Genomic DNA, 19,388 nt, shown 5'->3' on the forward strand with positions numbered 1-19,388 from the left:
CTATCTATCCCTATCTATCCCTATCTGTCCCTAAATATCCCTATCTATCCCTATCTATCCACTATCGACCCCAATCTGTCCCTATCTATCCCTATCTATCACTCTCTATCCCTTTCTATCCCCTATCTATCCCTATCTATGCCTATCAGTCCCTATCTATCCCCTATCTATCCCTATCTATCCATAAATATCCCCTATCTATCCCTATCTATCCCTATCTGTCCCTAAATATCCCTATCTATCCCCTATCTATCCCTATCTATCCCTATCCATCCCTAACTATCCCCTAACTATCTCCTATCTATCTCGATCTATCCCTATCTATTCCCTATCTATCCCCTATCTATCCCCTATCTATCCCTATCTATCCCCTATCTATCCTTATCTATACCTATCTATCCCTATCTATCACTATCTATCTCCTATCTATCTCGATCTATCCCAATCTATTCCCTATCTATCCCCTATCTATCCCCTATCTATCCCTATCTATCCCCTATCTATCCCCTATCTATCCCTATCTACCCTATCTATTCCCTATCTATCCCTATCTATCCCTATCTATCCCCTATCTACCCCATATATACCTCTCTATCCCCTATCTATCCCCATCTATCCCTATCTATCCCCTATCTATCCCGATCTATCCCTATCTATCGTATAGCTATCCCCTATCTATCCCTATCTATTCCTATCTATCCCTAGATATCCCCTATCTATCCCTCTCTATCGCTATCTATCGCCTATCTATCCCTAGCTATCCCTAGCTATTACAATCTATCCCAATCTATCCTCAATCTATCCCTATCTATCCCTATCTATGCCCTGTCTATCCCTATCTATCCCTATCTATCCCAATCTATCCCCTATCTATCCCAATCTATCCACTATCTATCCTTATCTATCCATATCTATCCCCCTATCTATCCCCCTATTTATCCCCTATCTATCCCTATCTCTCCCCTATCTATCCCTATCCATCCCGATCTATCCCCTATCTATTCCTATCTATCCACTATCTGTCCTTATCTATCCCTATCTATCCCCCATCTATCCCTATTAATCCCTATTTATCCGCGATCTTCCCCCTATCTATCCCTATCTATCCCCAATCTATCCCTATCTATCCCTATCTATTCCCTATCTATCCCTCTCGATCACTACCTATCCCCTCTCTATCCCTATCTAAGCCCATTCTATCCATTTCTATCCCTATCTATCCCCGATCTATCCTAATCTATCCCTATCTAGCCCTATCTATCCCCTATCTATCCCTCTCTAACACTATCTATCATGATCTAGCTATCCAAATCTATACCTATCTATCCGGATCTATCCCCTATCTATTCCTATCTATCCCTATCTCTCCGTATCTATCCCTATCTATCCCTATCTATCCCCTATCTATCGCTATCTATCACTAGCTATACCCTATCTATCCCTATCTATCCCTATCTATCCCTATCTATCACCTATCTATCCCCAATCTATCCCTATCTATCCCCTATCTATCCCCTATCTTTCCCTATCTACCCCTATCTATCCCTCTCGAACCGAATCTATCCCTATCTATCCCGATCTATCGCTATCTATCCCTCTCTATCCCTATCTATCCCTATCTATCAGAATCTATCCCTATCTATCCCCTATCTATCCATACCTATCCCTATCCGTCCCCATCTATCCCATATCTATCCCTATCTATCCCCTCTCTATCCCTATCTATCCCTCTCTATACCAATCTATCCCTATCTATCCCATATCGATCCCTATCTATTCCCTACCTCTCTATACCAATTTATCCCTATCTATCCCTATCTATCCCTATCTATCCCAATCTCTCCATATCTATCCCTATCTATCCCTATCTATCCACTATCGACCCCAATCTGTCCCTATCTATCCCTATCTATCACTCTCTATCCCTTTCTATCCCCTATCTATCCCTATCTATCCCTATCTACCCCTATCTATCCCTCTCGAACCGAATCTATCCCTATCTATCCCGATCTATCGCTATCTATCCCTCTCTATCCCTATCTATCCCTATCTATCAGAATCTATCCCTATCTATCCCCTATCTATCCATACCTATCCCTATCCGTCCCCATCTATCCCATATCTATCCCTATCTATCCCCTCTCTATCCCTATCTATCCCTCTCTATACCAATCTATCCCTATCTATCCCATATCGATCCCTATCTATTCCCTATCTATACCTCTCTATACCAATTTATCCCTATCTATCCCTATCTATCCCTATCTATCCCAATCTCTCCATATCTATCCCTATCTATCCCTATCTATCCACTATCGACCCCAATCTGTCCCTATCTATCCCTATCTATCACTCTCTATCCCTTTCTATCCCCTATCTATCCCTATCTATCCCTATCAGTCCCTATCTATCCCCTATCTATCCCTATCTATCCATAAATATCCCCTATCTATCCCTATCTATCCCTATCTGTCCCTAAATATCCCTATCTATCCCCTATCTATCCCTATCTATCCCTATCCATCCCTAACTATCCCCTAACTATCTCCTATCTATCTCGATCTATCCCTATCTATTCCCTATCTATCCCCTATCTATCCCCTATCTATCCCTATCTATCCCCTATCTATCCTTATCTATACCTATCTATCCCTATCTATCACTATCTATCTCCTATCTATCTCGATCTATCCCTATCTATTCCCTATCTATCCCCTATCTATCCCCTATCTATCCCTATCTATCCCCTATCTATCCCCTATCTATCCCTATCTACCCTATCTATTCCCTATCTATCCCTATCTATCCCTATCTATCCCTATCTATCCCCTATCTATCCCTATCTATCCCTATCTTTCCCTACATATCCCTATCTATCCCCTATCTATCCCTATCTATCACTATCTAGCCCTATCTATCCCTATCAATCCCCATCTATCCCTATCTATTCCCTATCTATCCCCTATCTATCCCCTATCGACCCCATATATACCTCTCTATCCCCTATCTATCCCCATCTATCCCTATCTATCCCCTATCTATCCCGATCTATCCCTATCTATCCCTATCTATCCCCTATCTATCCCTATCTATCCCTATCTTTCCCTACATATCCCTATCTATCCCCTATCTATCCCTATCTATCACTATCTAGCCCTATCTATCCCTATCAATCCCCATCTATCCCTATCTATCCCTATCTATCCCCGATCTATCCCTATCTATCCCTATCTTTCCCCTATCTATCCCTATCTATCCCTATCCATCCCTATCCATCCCTATCTATCCCCTATCTATCACTATATATCCACTATCTATCCTTATCTATCCATATCTTTCCCTATCTATCCCTATCTATCCACTATCTGTCCTTATCTATACCTATCTATCCCGCATCTATCCCTATTAATCCCTATCTATTCCCTATCTGTCCCTCTCTATCCCCTCTCTATCCCTATCTATCCCCATTCTATCCATTTCTATCCCTATCTATCCCCGATCTATCCTAATCTATCCCTATCTAGGCCTATCTATCCCCTATCTATCCCTCTCTAACCCTATCTATCACTATCTATCCGAATCTATCTCTATCTATCCGGATCTATCCCCTATCTATTCTTATCTATCCCTATCTATCCCAATCTCTCCGTATCTATCCCTATCTATCCCTATCTATCCCCTATCGATCCCAATCTGTCCCTATCTATCCCCTATCTATCGCTATCTATCACTAGCTGTACCCTATCTATCCCTCTCTATCCCTATCTATCCCTATCTATCCCCTATCTATCCCTCTCTAACCCTATCTATCACTATCTATCCGAATCTATCCCTATCTATCCGGATCTATCCCCTATCTATTCTTATCTATCCCTATCTATCCCAATCTCTCCGTATCTATCCCTATCTATCCCTATCTATCCCCTATCGATCCCAATCTGTCCCTGTCTATCCCTATCTATCCCCTATCTATCGCTATCTATCACTAGCTGTACCCTATCTATCCCTCTCTATCCCTATCTATCCCTATCTATCCCCTATCTATCCCTATCTATCACCTATCTATCCCTATCTATCCCTATCTATCCCCTATCTATCCCCTATCTTTCCCTATCTATCCCTATCTATCCCTCTCTATCCGAATCTATCCCTATCTATCCCGATCTATCCCTATCTATCCCTCTCTATCCCTATCTATCCCTATCGATCCGAATCTATCCCTATCTATCCCCTATCTATCCCTATCTGTCCCTATCCGTCCCCATCTATCCCATATCTATCCCTATCTATCCCCTCTCTATCCCTATCTATCCCTCTCTATACCAATCTATCCCTATCTATCCCCTATCGATCCCTATCTATTCCCTATCTCTACCTCTCTATACCAATTTATCCCTATCTATCCCTATCGATCCCAATCTGTCCCTATCTATCCCTATCTATCCCCTATCTATCGCTATCTATCACTAGCTGTACCCTATCTATCCCTCTCTATCCCTATCTATTCTTATCTATCCCTATCTATCCCAATCTCTCCGTATCTATCCCTATCTATCCCTATCTATCCCCTATCGATCCCAATCTGTCCCTATCTATCCCTATCTATCACTCTCTATCCCTTTCTATCCCTTATCTATCCCTATCTATCCCTATCAGTCCCTATCTATCCCCTATCTATCTCTATCTATCCCTAACTATCCCCTATCTATCCCTATCTGTCCCTATCTATCCCTATCTATCCATATCTATCCCCTATCTATCCCTAGCTATCCCTATCCATCCCTAACTATCCCCTATCTATCCGCTATCTATCCCTATCCTATCAATCCCTATCTATCCCCTATTCTATCAATCCCTATCTATCCCCTATCCTACCTATCCCTATCAATCACCTATCTATCCCTATCTATCCCTATCTGTCCCTATCTATGCCCTATCTATCCATATCTATCCCCTATGTATCCCTATCTATCCCCTATCTATCCTTATCTATACCTATCTATCCCTATCTATCACTATCTATTTAAACATAGAAACATAGAAAATAGGTGCAGGAGTAGGCCATTCGGCCCTTCTAGCCTGCACCGCCATTCAATGAGTTCATGGCTGAACATTCAACTTCAGTACCCCATTCCTGCTTTCTCACCATACCCCTTGATCCCCCTAGTAGTAAGGACCTCATCTAACTCCTTTTTGAATATATTTAGTGAATTGGCATCAACAACTTTCTGTGGTAGAGAATTCCACAGGTTCACCACTCTCTGGGTGAAGAAGTTCCTCCGCATCTCGGGCCTAAATGGCTTACCCCTTATCCTTAGACTGTGACCTCTGGTTCTGGACTTCCCCAACATTGGAAACATTCTTCCTGCATCTAACCTGTCGAACCCCGTCAGAATTTTAAATGTTTCTATGAGGTCCCCTCTCATTCTTCTGAACTCCAGTGAATACAAGCCCAGTTGATCCAGTCTTTCTTGATAGGTCAGTCCCGCCATCCCGGGAATCAGTCTGGTGAACCTTCGCTGCACTCCCTCAATAGCAAGAATGTCCTTCCTCAGGTTAGGAGACCAAAACTGTACACAATACTCCAGGTGTGGCCTCACCAATGCCCTGTACAACTGTAGCAACACCTCCCTGCCCCTGTACTCAAATCCCCTTGCTATGAAGGCCAACATGCCATTTGCTTTCTTAACCGCCTGCTGCACCTGCATGCCAACCTTCAATGACTGATGTACCATGACACCCAGGTCTCTTTGCACCTCCCCTTTTCGTAATCTGTCACCATTCAGATAATTGTCTCTCTGTTTTTACCACCAAAGTGGATAACCTCACATTTATCCACATTATACTTCATCTGCCATGCATTTGCCCACTCACCTAACCTATCCAAGTCGCTCTGCAGCCTCACAGCATCCTCCTCGCAGCTCACACTGCCACCCAACTTAGTGTCATCCGCAAATTTGGAGATACCACATTTAATACCCTCATCTAAATCATTAATGTACAGTGTAAACAGCTGGGGCCCCAGCACAGAACCTTGCGGTACCCCACTAGTCACTGCCTGCCATTCAGAAAAGTACCCATTTACTCCTACTCTTTGCTTCCTGTCTGACAACCAGTTCTCAATCCATGTCAGTACACTACCCCCAATCCCATGTGCTCTAACTTTGCACATCAATCTCTTGTGTGGGACCTTGTTGAACGCCTTCTGAAAGTCCAAATATACCACATCAACTGGTTCTCCCTTGTCCACTCTACTGGAAACATGCTCAAAAAATTCCAGAAGATTTGTCAAGCATGATTTCCCTTTCACAAATCGATGCTGACTTGGACCTATCATGTCACCTCTTTCCAAATGCACTGCTATGACATCCTTAATAATTGATTCCATCATTTTACCCACTACCGATGTCAGGCTGACCGGTCTATAATTCCCTGTTTTCTCACTCCTTTTTTAAAAAGTGGGGTTACATTGGCTACCCTCCACTCTATAGGAACTGATCCAGAGTCAATGGAATGTTGGAAAATGACTGTTTCACGCATCCACTATTTCCAAGGCCACCTCCTTAAGTACTCTGGGATGCAGTCCATCAGCCCTGGGGATTTATCGGCCTTCAATCCCATCAATTTCCCCAACACAATTTCCCGGCTAATAAGGATTTCCCTCAGTTCCTCCTCCTTACTAGACTCCCCGACCCCTTTTATAACCGGAAGGTTGTTCGTGTCTTCCTTCGTGAATACCGAACCAAAGTACTTGTTCAATTGGTCCGCCATTTCTTTGTTCCCCGTTATGACTTCCCCTGATTCTGACTGCAGGGGACCTACGTTTGTCTTTACTAACCTTTTTCTCTTGACATATCTATAGAAACTTTTGCAATCCGTCTTAATGTTCCCTGCAAGCTTCTTCTCATACTCCATTTTCCCTGCCCTAATCAAACCCTTTGTCCTCCTCTGCTGAGTTCTAAATTTCTCCCAGTCCCAGGTTCGCTGCTATTTCTGGCCAATTTGTATGCCACTTCCTTGGCTTTAATACTATCCCTGATTTCCCTTGATAGCCACGGTTGAGCCACCTTCCCTTTTTTATTTTTATGCCAGACAGGAATGTACAATTGTTGTAGTTCATCCATGCGGTCTCTAAATGTCTGCCATTGCCCATCCACAGTCAACCCCTTAAGTATCATTCGCCAATCCATCCCAGCCAATTCACACCTCATACCTTCAAAGTTAGCCTTCTTTAAGGTCTGGACCATGGTCTCTGAATTAACTGCTTCATTCTCCATCCCAATGCAGAATTCCACCATATTATGGTCACTCTTCCCCAAGGGGCCTCGCACAACGAGATTGCTAATTAATCCTCTCTCATTACATAACACCCAGTCTAAGATGGCCTCCCCCGTAGTTGGTTCCTCGACATATTGGTCTAAAAAACCATCCCTTATGCACTCCAGGAAATCCTCCTCCACCGTATTGCTTCCAGTTTGGTTAGCCCAATCTATGTGCATATTAAAGTCACCCATTATAACTGCTGCACCTTTATTGCACGCACCCCTAATTTCATGTTTGATGCCCTCCCCAACATCACTGCTGCTGTTTGGAGGTCTGTACACAACTCCCACTAACGTTTTTTGCCCTTTGGTGTTCTGCAGCTCTACCCATATAGATTCCATATCATCCAAGCTAATGTCCTTCCTAACTATTGCCTTAATCTCCTCCTTAAACAGCAATGCTACCCCACCTCCTTTTCCTTTTATTCTATCCTTCCTGAATATCTCCTATCTATCTCGATCTATCCCTATCTATTCCCTATCTATCCCCTATCTATCCCCTATCTATCCCTATCTATCCCCTATCTATCCCCTATCTATCCCTATCTACCCTATCTATTCCCTATCCATCCCTATCTATCCCTATCTATCCCCTATCTATCCCTATATATTCCTCTCTATCCCCTATCTATCCCCATCTATCCCTATCTATCCCCTATCTATCCCGATCTATCCCTATCTATCCCTATCTATCCCTATCTATCCCCTATCTATCCCTATCTATCCCTATCTTTCCCTATATATCCCTATCTATCACCTATCTATCCCTATCTATCACTATCTAGCCCTATCTATCACTATCAATCCCCATCTATCCCTATCTATCGCTATCTATCCCCGATCTATCCCTATCTATCCCTATCTTTCCCCTATCTATCACTGTCTATCCCTATCTATCCCTATCTCTTCCCTGTCTTTCCCTACCTATCCCTCTCTATCCCCTATCTAACCCTCTCTATCCCTCTCTATCCCCAATCTATCCCTATCTATCCCTTATCTATCCCCTATCTATTCCATATCTATCCCTATCTATCCCTATCCATCCCTATCTATCCCCTGTCGATCAATATCTATCCCTATCTATCCCCTATCTATCCCTATCTATCCCCTATCTATCTCTATGTGACCCGATCTATCCCCTATCTATCCCTATCTATCGCTATACATCCCTATCTATCCCGTATCTATCCCTTTCTAATCCTATCTATCCCCTATCTATCCCTTTCTATCCCCTATCTATCCCTATCTATCCCTATCTATCCCCTATCTATCCCTCTCTATCCCCTATCTATCCCTATCTACCCCCTATCTATCGCTATCTATCCCTATATATTCCCTATCGATCCCTATCTACCCCTATCTATCCATATCTATCCCCTATCTACCCTATCTATCCCAATCTATCCCCTATCTATCCCCTATCTATCGCTATCTATCCCCTATCTATCCCGATCTATCCCTATCTATTCCCTATCTATCCCTATCTGTCCCTATCCATCCCTATCTGTCCCCTATCTATCCCCTATCTATCCCTATCTATCCCTATCTATTCACAATCTATCCCTATCTGTCCCTATCTATCCCTAACTATCCCCTATCTATCCCTATCTATCCCCACCATTCCCCTATCTATTCCTATCTATCCCCCTATTTATCCCCTATCTATCCCTATCTATCCCTATCTCTCCCCTATCTATTCCTATCTATCCCTATCTATTCCCTATCTATCCCTATCTATCCCTTATCTATCCCGATCTATCCCTATCGATCCCAATCTCTCCGTATCTATCCCTATCTATCAGTATCTATCCACTATCAATCCCAATCTGTCCCTATCTATCCCTATCTATCCCTCTCTATCCCTATCTATCCCCTATCGATCCCTATCTATCGTCTAGCTATCCCCTATCTATCCCTATCTATTCCTATCTATCCCTATTATTCCCCATCTATCCCCATCTATCCCTATCTATCCCCTATCTATCCCCCATCTATCCCTATCTATCACTATTTAGCCCTATCTATCCCTATCTATCCCCTATCGATCTCTATCTATCGTCTAGCTATCCCCTATCTATCCCTATCTATTCCTATCTATCCCTATTATCCCCCATCTATCCCCATCTATCCCTTTCTATCCCCTGTCTATCCTCCATCTATCCCTATCTATCACTATTTAGCCCTACCTATCCCTCTCTATCCCTATCTATCCCCTATCTATCCCTAGCTATCCCTAGCTATTACAACCTATCCCAATCTATCCTCAATCTATCCCTATCTATCCCTATCTATGCCCTATCTATCCCTATCTATCCCTATCTATCCCAATCTATCCCCTATCTATCCCAATCTATCCACTATCTATCCTTATCTATCCATATCTATCCCCCTATCTATCCTCCTATTTATCCCCTATCTATCCCTATCTATCCCTATCTATCCCTATCTAACCCCTATCTATCCCTATCCTTCCCTATTTATCCCCTATCTATCACTATATATACACTATCTATCCATATCTATCCATATCTTTCCCTATCTATCCCTATCTATCCACTATCTGTCCTTATCTATCCCTATCTATCTCCCATCTATCCCTATTAATCCCTATCTATCCCCGATCTTCCCCCTATCTATCCCTATCTATCCCCTATCTATCACTATCTATCCCTATCTATTCCCTATCTATCCCTCTCTATCACTACCTATCCCCTCTCTATCCCTATCTACCCCCATTCTATCCATTACTATCCCTATCTATCCCCGATCTATCCTAATCTGTCCCTATCTAGCCCTATCTATCCCCTATATATCCCTCTCTAACCCTATCTATCACTATCTATCCAAATCTATCCCGATCTATCCGGATCTATCCCCTATCTATTCCTATCTATCCCTATCTATCCCAATCTCTCCGTATCTATCCCTACCTATCCCCTATCGATCCCAATCTGTCCCTATCTATCCCTATCTATCCCTCTCTATCCCTATCTATCCCCTATCTATCGCTATCTATCACTAGCTATACCCTATCTATCCCTCTCTATCCCTATCTATCCCTATCTATCACCTATCTATCCCTATCTATCCCTATCTATCCCTATCTATCCCCTATCTATCCCCTATCTTTCCCTATCTATCCCTTTTTACCCCTCTCTATCCGAATCTATCCCTATCTATCCCGATCTATCCTTATCTATCCCTATCTATCCCCTATCTATCCCTATCTATCCCTATCCATCCCCATCTATCCCATATCTATCCCTATCTATCCCCTCTCTATCCCTATCTATCCCTCTCTATACCAATCTATCCCTATCTATCCCCTATCGATCCCTATCTATTCCCTATCTATACCTCTCTATACCAATTTATCACCTATCTATCCCTATCTATCCCGATCTATCCCCTATCTATCCCCTATCTATCCCCTATCTATCCCTATCTATCCCTAACTATCCCCTATCTATCCCTATCTATCCCTATCTGTCACTATCTATCCCTATCTATCCCCACCATTCCCCTATCTATTCCTATTTATCCCCTATCTATCCCTATCTATCCCTATCTCTCCCCTATCTATTCCTATCTATCCCTATCTATTCCCTATCTAGCCCTATCTCTCCCTATCTATCCCCTATCTATCCCCTGTCTATTCCTATCTATCCCTATCTATTCCCTATCTATCCCTATCTATCCCTATCTATTCCCTATCTATCCTTATCCATCCCTATCTATCCCCTATCTATCCCTATCTATCCACTATCTATCCTTATCTAACCATATCTTTCCCTATCTATCCCTATCTATCCACTATCTGTCCTTATCTATCCCTGTCTATCCCCCATCTATCCCTATTAATCCTTATCTATCCCCGATCTTCCCCCTATCTATCCCTATATATCCCCTATCTATCCCTATCTATCCCTATCTATTCCCTATCTATCCCTATCTATCCCTACCTATCCCCACTCTATCTCTATATATCCCCATTCTATCCATTTCTATCCCTATCTATCCCCTATCTATCCTAATCTATCCCTATCTAGCCCTATCTATCCCCTATCTATCCCTCTCTAACCCTATCTATCACTTTCTATCCGAATCTATCCCTATCTATTCCGATCTATCCCCTATCTATTCTTATCTAGCCCTATCTATCCCAATCTCTCCGTATCTATCCCTATCTATCCCCTATCGATCCCAATCTGTCCCTATCTATCCCTATCTATCCCTCTCTATCCCTATCTATCCCCTATCTATCGCTATATCACTAGCTATCCCCTATCTATCCCTCTCTATCCCTATCTATCCCTATCTATCCCTTTCTATCCCTATCTATCACCTATCTATCCCCTATCTAACCCCATCTATCCCTATCTATCACCTATCTATCCCTATCTATCCCCTATCTATCCCCTATCTATCCCTATCTACCCCTCTCTATCTGAATCTATCCCTATCTATCCCTATCTATCCGAATCTATCCCTATCTATCCCTATCTATCCCCTATCGATCCCAATCTGTCCCTATCTATCCCTATCTATCCCTCTCTATCCCTATCTATCCCCTATCTATCCCCTATCTAACCCCTATCTATCCCTATCTATCCCTTTATATCCCCTATCTATCCCTATCTATCCCCACCATTCCCCTATCTATCCCTGTCTATCCCCCTATTTATCCCCTATCGATCCCAATCTGTCCCTATCTATCCCTATCTATCACTCTATCCCTTTCTATCCCCTATTATCCCTATCTATCCCTAGCTATCTCCTATCTATCCCTATCTATCCCCTATATATCCCCTATCTATCCCCTATCTATCCCTATCTATCCCCTATCTACCCCCTATCTATCCCTATCTATCCCTTTATATCCCCTATCTATCCCTATCTATCCCCACCATTCCCCTATCTATCCCTGTCTATCCCCCTATTTATCCCCTATCTATCCCTCTCTATCCCTATCTATCCCCTATCTATTCCTATCTCGCCCTATCTATTCCTATCTATCCCCCTATTTATCCCCTATCTATCCCTATCTATCCCTATCTCTCCCCTATCTATTCCTATCTATCCCTATCTATTCCTTTTCTAGCCCTATCTCTCCCTATCTATCCCCTATCTATCCCCTATCTATTCCTATCTATCCCTATCTATCCCCTATCTATCCCTATCTATCCCTATCGATTCCCTATCTATCCCTATCCATCCCTATCCATCACTCTCTATCCCTTTCTATCCCCTATCTATCCCTATCTATCCCTAGCTATCTCCTATCTATCCCTATCTATCCCCTATATATCCCCTATCTATCCCCTATCTATCCCTATCTATCCCCTATCTACCCACTATCTATCCCTATCTATCCCATTATATCCCCTATCTATCCCTGTCTATCCCCCTATTTATCCCCTATCTATCCCTCTCTATCCCTATCTATCCCCTATCTATTCCTATCTCGCCCTATCTATCCCCTATCTATCCCTATCTATCCCTATCTATCGCCTATCTATCTTTATCCATCCCTATCTATCCCCTACCTATCCCTATCTATCCACTATCTATCCCCATTCTATCCATTTCTATCCCTATCTATCCCTATCTATCCACTATCTGTCCTTATCTATCCCTATCTATCCCCCATCTATCCCTATTAATCCCTATCTATCCCCGATCTTCCCCCTATCTATCCCCTATCTATCCCTATCCTATCAATCCTTATCTATCCCCTATCTATCCCCTATCTATCCCTATCTATCCCTATCAGTTCCTATCTATCCCCTATCTATCCCTATCTATCCCTAACTATCCCCTATCTATCCCGATCTATCCCTATCTATTCCCTATCTATCCTTATCCATCCCTATCTATCCCCTATCTATCCCTATCTATCCACTATCTATCCTTATCTAACCATATCTTTCCCTATCTATCCCTATCTATTCACTATCTGTCCTTATCTATCACTATCTATCCCCCATCTACCCCTATTAATCCCTATCTATCCCCGATCTTCCCCCTATCTATCCCTATCTATCCCTATCTATCCCAATCTATTCCCTATCTATCCCAATCTATCCACTATCTATCCTTATCTATCCATATCTATCCCCCTATCTATCCTCCTATTTATCCCCTATCTATCCCTATCTATCCCTATCTATCCCTATCTAACCCCTATCTATCCCTATCCTTCCCTATTTATCCCCTATCTATCACGATATATCCACTATCTATCCTTATCTATCCATATCTTTCCCTATCTATCCCTATCTATCCAATATCTGTCCTAATCTATCCCTATCTATCTCCCATCTATCCCTATTAATCCCTATCTATCCCCGATCTTCCCCTATCTATCCCTATCTATCCCCTATCTATCACTATCTATCCCTATCTATTCCCTATCTATCCCTCTCTATCACTACCTATCCCCTCTCTATCCCTATCTATCCCCATTCTATCCATTACTATCCCTATCTATCCCCGATCTATCCTAATCCGTCCCCATCTATCCCATATCTATCCCTATCTATCCCCTCTCTATCCCTATCTATCCCTCTCTATACCAATCTATCCCTATCTATCCCCTATCGATCCCTATCTATTCCCTATCTATACCTCTCTATCCCTATCTATCCCCTATCTATCCCCTATCTATCCCTATCTATCCCTAACTATCCCCTATCTATCCCCACCATTCCCCTATCTATTCCTATCTATCCCCCTATTTATCCCCTATCTATCCCTATCTATCTCGATCTATCCCAATCTATTCCCTATCTATCCCCTATCTATCCCCTATCTATCCCTATCTATCCCCTATCTATCCCCTATCTATCCCTATCTACCCTATCTATTCCCTATCTATCCCTATCTATCCCTATCTATCCCCTATCTACCCCATATATACCTCTCTATCCCCTATCTATCCCCATCTATCCCTATCTATCCCCTATCTATCCCGATCTATCCCTATCTATCGTATAGCTATCCCCTATCTATCCCTATCTATTCCTATCTATCCCTAGATATCCCCTATCTATCCCTCTCTATCGCTATCTATCGCCTATCTATCCCTAGCTATCCCTAGCTATTACAATCTATCCCAATCTATCCTCAATCTATCCCTATCTATCCCTATCTATGCCCTGTCTATCCCTATCTATCCCTATCTATCCCAATCTATCCCCTATCTATCCCAATCTATCCACTATCTATCCTTATCTATCCATATCTATCCCCCTATCTATCCCCCTATTTATCCCCTATCTATCCCTATCTCTCCCCTATCTATCCGTATCCATCCCGATCTATCCCCTATCTATTCCTATCTATCCACTATCTGTCCTTATCTATCCCTATCTATCCCCCATCTATCCCTATTAATCCCTATTTATCCGCGATCTTCCCCCTATCTATCCCTATCTATCCCCAATCTATCCCTATCTATCCCTATCTATTCCCTATCTATCCCTCTCGATCACTACCTATCCCCTCTCTATCCCTATCTAAGCCCATTCTATCCATTTCTATCCCTATCTATCCCCGATCTATCCTAATCTATCCCTATCTAGCCCTATCTATCCCCTATCTATCCCTCTCTAACACTATCTATCATGATCTAGCTATCCAAATCTATACCTATCTATCCGGATCTATCCCCTATCTATTCCTATCTATCCCTATCTCTCCGTATCTATCCCTATCTATCCCTATCTATCCCCTATCGATCCCAATCTGTCCCTATCTATCCCTATCTATCCCTCTCTATCCCTATCTATCCCCTATCTATCGCTATCTATCACTAGCTATACCCTATCTATCCCTATCTATCCCTATCTATCCCTATCTATCACCTATCTATCCCCAATCTATCCCTATCTATCCCCTATCTATCCCCTATCTTTCCCTATCTACCCCTATCTATCCCTCTCGAACCGAATCTATCCCTATCTATCCCGATCTATCGCTATCTATCCCTCTCTATCCCTATCTATCCCTATCTATCAGAATCTATCCCTATCTATCCCCTATCTATCCATACCTATCCCTATCCGTCCCCATCTATCCCATATCTATCCCTATCTATCCCCTCTCTATCCCTATCTATCCCTCTCTATACCAATCTATCCCTATCTATCCCATATCGATCCCTATCTATTCCCTATCTATACCTCTCTATACCAATTTATCCCTATCTATCCCTATCTATCCCTATCTATCCCAATCTCTCCATATCTATCCCTATCTATCCCTATCTATCCACTATCGACCCCAATCTGTCCCTATCTATCCCTATCTATCACTCTCTATCCCTTTCTATCCCCTATCTATCCCTATCTATCCCTATCAGTCCCTATCTATCCCCTATCTATCCCTATCTATCCATAAATATCCCCTATCTATCCCTATCTATCCCTATCTGTCCCTAAATATCCCTATCTATCCCCTATCTATCCCTATCTATCCCTATCCATCCCTAACTATCCCCTAACTATCTCCTATCTATCTCGATCTATCCCTATCTATTCCCTATCTATCCCCTATCTATCCCCTATCTATCCCTATCTATCCCCTATCTATCCTTATCTATACCTATCTATCCCTATCTATCACTATCTATCTCCTATCTATCTCGATCTATCCCTATCTATTCCCTATCTATCCCCTATCTATCCCCTATCTATCCCTATCTATCCCCTATCTATCCCCTATCTATCCCTATCTACCCTATCTATTCCCTATCTATCCCTATCTATCCCTATCTATCCCTATCTATCCCCTATCTATCCCTATCTATCCCTATCTTTCCCTACATATCCCTATCTATCCCCTATCTATCCCTATCTATCACTATCTAGCCCTATCTATCCCTATCAATCCCCATCTATCCCTATCTATTCCCTATCTATCCCCTATCTATCCCCTATCGACCCCATATATACCTCTCTATCCCCTATCTATCCCCATCTATCCCTATCTATCCCCTATCTATCCCGATCTATCCCTATCTATCCCTATCTATCCCCTATCTATCCCTATCTATCCCTATCTTTCCCTACATATCCCTATCTATCCCCTATCTATCCCTATCTATCACTATCTAGCCCTATCTATCCCTATCAATCCCCATCTATCCCTATCTATCCCTATCTATCCCCGATCTATCCCTATCTATCCCTATCTTTCCCCTATCTATCCCTATCTATCCCTATCCATCCCTATCCATCCCTATCTATCCCCTATCTATCACTATATATCCACTATCTATCCTTATCTATCCATATCTTTCTCTATCTATCCCTATCTATCCACTATCTGTCCTTATCTATACCTATCTATCCCGCATCTATCCCTATTAATCCCTATCTATTCCCTATCTGTCCCTCTCTATCCCCTCTCTATCCCTATCTATCCCCATTCTATCCATTTCTATCCCTATCTATCCCCGATCTATCCTAATCTATCCCTATCTAGGCCTATCTATCCCCTATCTATCCCTCTCTAACCCTATCTATCACTATCTATCCGAATCTATCCCTATCTATCCGGATCTATCCCCTATCTATTCTTATCTATCCCTATCTATCCCAATCTCTCCGTATCTATCCCTATCTATCCCTATCTATCCCCTATCGATCCCAATCTGTCCCTATCTATCCCCTATCTATCGCTATCTATCACTAGCTGTACCCTATCTATCCCTCTCTATCCCTATCTATCCCTATCTATCCCCTATCTATCCCTCTCTAACCCTATCTATCACTATCTATCCGAATCTATCCCTATCTATCCGGATCTATCCCCTATCTATTCTTATCTATCCCTATCTATCCCAATCTCTCCGTATCTATCCCTATCTATCCCTATCTATCCCCTATCGATCCCAATCTGTCCCTATCTATCCCTATCTATCCCCTATCTATCGCTATCTATCACTAGCTGTACCCTATCTATCCCTCTCTATCCCTATCTATCCCTATCTATCCCCTATCTATCCCTATCTATCACCTATCTATCCCTATCTATCCCTATCTATCCCCTATCTATCCCCTATCTTTCCCTATCTATCCCTATCTATCCCTCTCTATCCGAATCTATCCCTATCTATCCCGATCTATCCCTATCTATCCCTCTCTATCCCTATCTATCCCTATCGATCCGAATCTATCCCTATCTATCCCCTATCTATCCCTATCTGTCCCTATCCGTCCCCATCTATCCCATATCTATCCCTATCTATCCCCTCTCTATCCCTATCTATCCCTCTCTATACCAATCTATCCCTATCTATCCCCTATCGATCCCTATCTATTCCCTATCTCTACCTCTCTATACCAATTTATCCCTATCTATCCCTATCGATCCCAATCTGTCCCTATCTATCCCTATCTATCCCCTATCTATCGCTATCTATCACTAGCTGTACCCTATCTATCCCTCTCTATCCCTATCTATTCTTATCTATCCCTATCTATCCCAATCTCTCCGTATCTATCCCTATCTATCCCTATCTATCCCCTATCGATCCCAATCTGTCCCTATCTATCCCTATCTATCACTCTCTATCCCTTTCTATCCCTTATCTATCCCTATCTATCCCTATCAGTCCCTATCTATCCCCTATCTATCTCTATCTATCCCTAACTATCCCCTATCTATCCCTATCTGTCCCTATCTATCCCTATCTATCCATATCTATCCCCTATCTATCCCTAGCTATCCCTATCCATCCCTAACTATCCCCTATCTATCCGCTATCTATCCCTATCCTATCAATCCCTATCTATCCCCTATTCTATCAATCCCTATCTATCCCCTATCCTACCTATCCCTATCAATCACCTATCTATCCCTATCTATCCCTATCTGTCCCTATCTATGCCCTATCTATCCATATCTATCCCCTATGTATCCCTATCTATCCCCTATCTATCCTTATCTATACCTATCTATCCCTATCTATCACTATCTATTTAAACATAGAAACATAGAAAATAGGTGCAGGAGTAGGCCATTCGGCCCTTCTAGCCTGCACCGCCATTCAATGAGTTCATGGCTGAACATTCAACTTCAGTACCCCATTCCTGCTTTCTCACCATACCCCTTGATCCCCCTAGTAGTAAGGACCTCATCTAACTCCTTTTTGAATATATTTAGTGAATTGGCATCAACAACTTTCTGTGGTAGAGAATTCCACAGGTTCACCACTCTCTGGGTGAAGAAGTTCCTCCGCATCTCGGGCCTAAATGGCTTACCCCTTATCCTTAGACTGTGACCTCTGGTTCTGGACTTCCCCAACATTGGAAACATTCTTCCTGCATCTAACCTGTCGAACCCCGTCAGAATTTTAAATGTTTCTATGAGGTCCCCTCTCATTCTTCTGAACTCCAGTGAATACAAGCCCAGTTGATCCAGTCTTTCTTGATAGGTCAGTCCCGCCATCCCGGGAATCAGTCTGGTGAACCTTCGCTGCACTCCCTCAATAGCAAGAATGTCCTTCCTCAGGTTAGGAGACCAAAACTGTACACAATACTCCAGGTGTGGCCTCACCAATGCCCTGTACAACTGTAGCAACACCTCCCTGCCCCTGTACTCAAATCCCCTTGCTATGAAGGCCAACATGCCATTTGCTTTCTTAACCGCCTGCTGCACCTGCATGCCAACCTTCAATGACTGATGTACCATGACACCCAGGTCTCTTTGCACCTCCCCTTTTCGTAATCTGTCACCATTCAGATAATTGTCTCTCTGTTTTTACCACCAAAGTGGATAACCTCACATTTATCCACATTATACTTCATCTGCCATGCATTTGCCCACTCACCTAACCTATCCAAGTCGCTCTGCAGCCTCACAGCATCCTCCTCGCAGCTCACACTGCCACCCAACTTAGTGTCATCCGCAAATTTGGAGATACCACATTTAATACCCTCATCTAAATCATTAATGTACAGTGTAAACAGCTGGGGCCCCAGCACAGAACCTTGCGGTACCCCACTAGTCACTGCCTGCCATTCAGAAAAGTACCCATTTACTCCTACTCTTTGCTTCCTG

This window comes from Pristiophorus japonicus, chromosome 3 (assembly GCF_044704955.1).
Source record: "Pristiophorus japonicus isolate sPriJap1 chromosome 3, sPriJap1.hap1, whole genome shotgun sequence".
NCBI classification, from domain to species: domain Eukaryota; kingdom Metazoa; phylum Chordata; class Chondrichthyes; family Pristiophoridae; genus Pristiophorus; species Pristiophorus japonicus.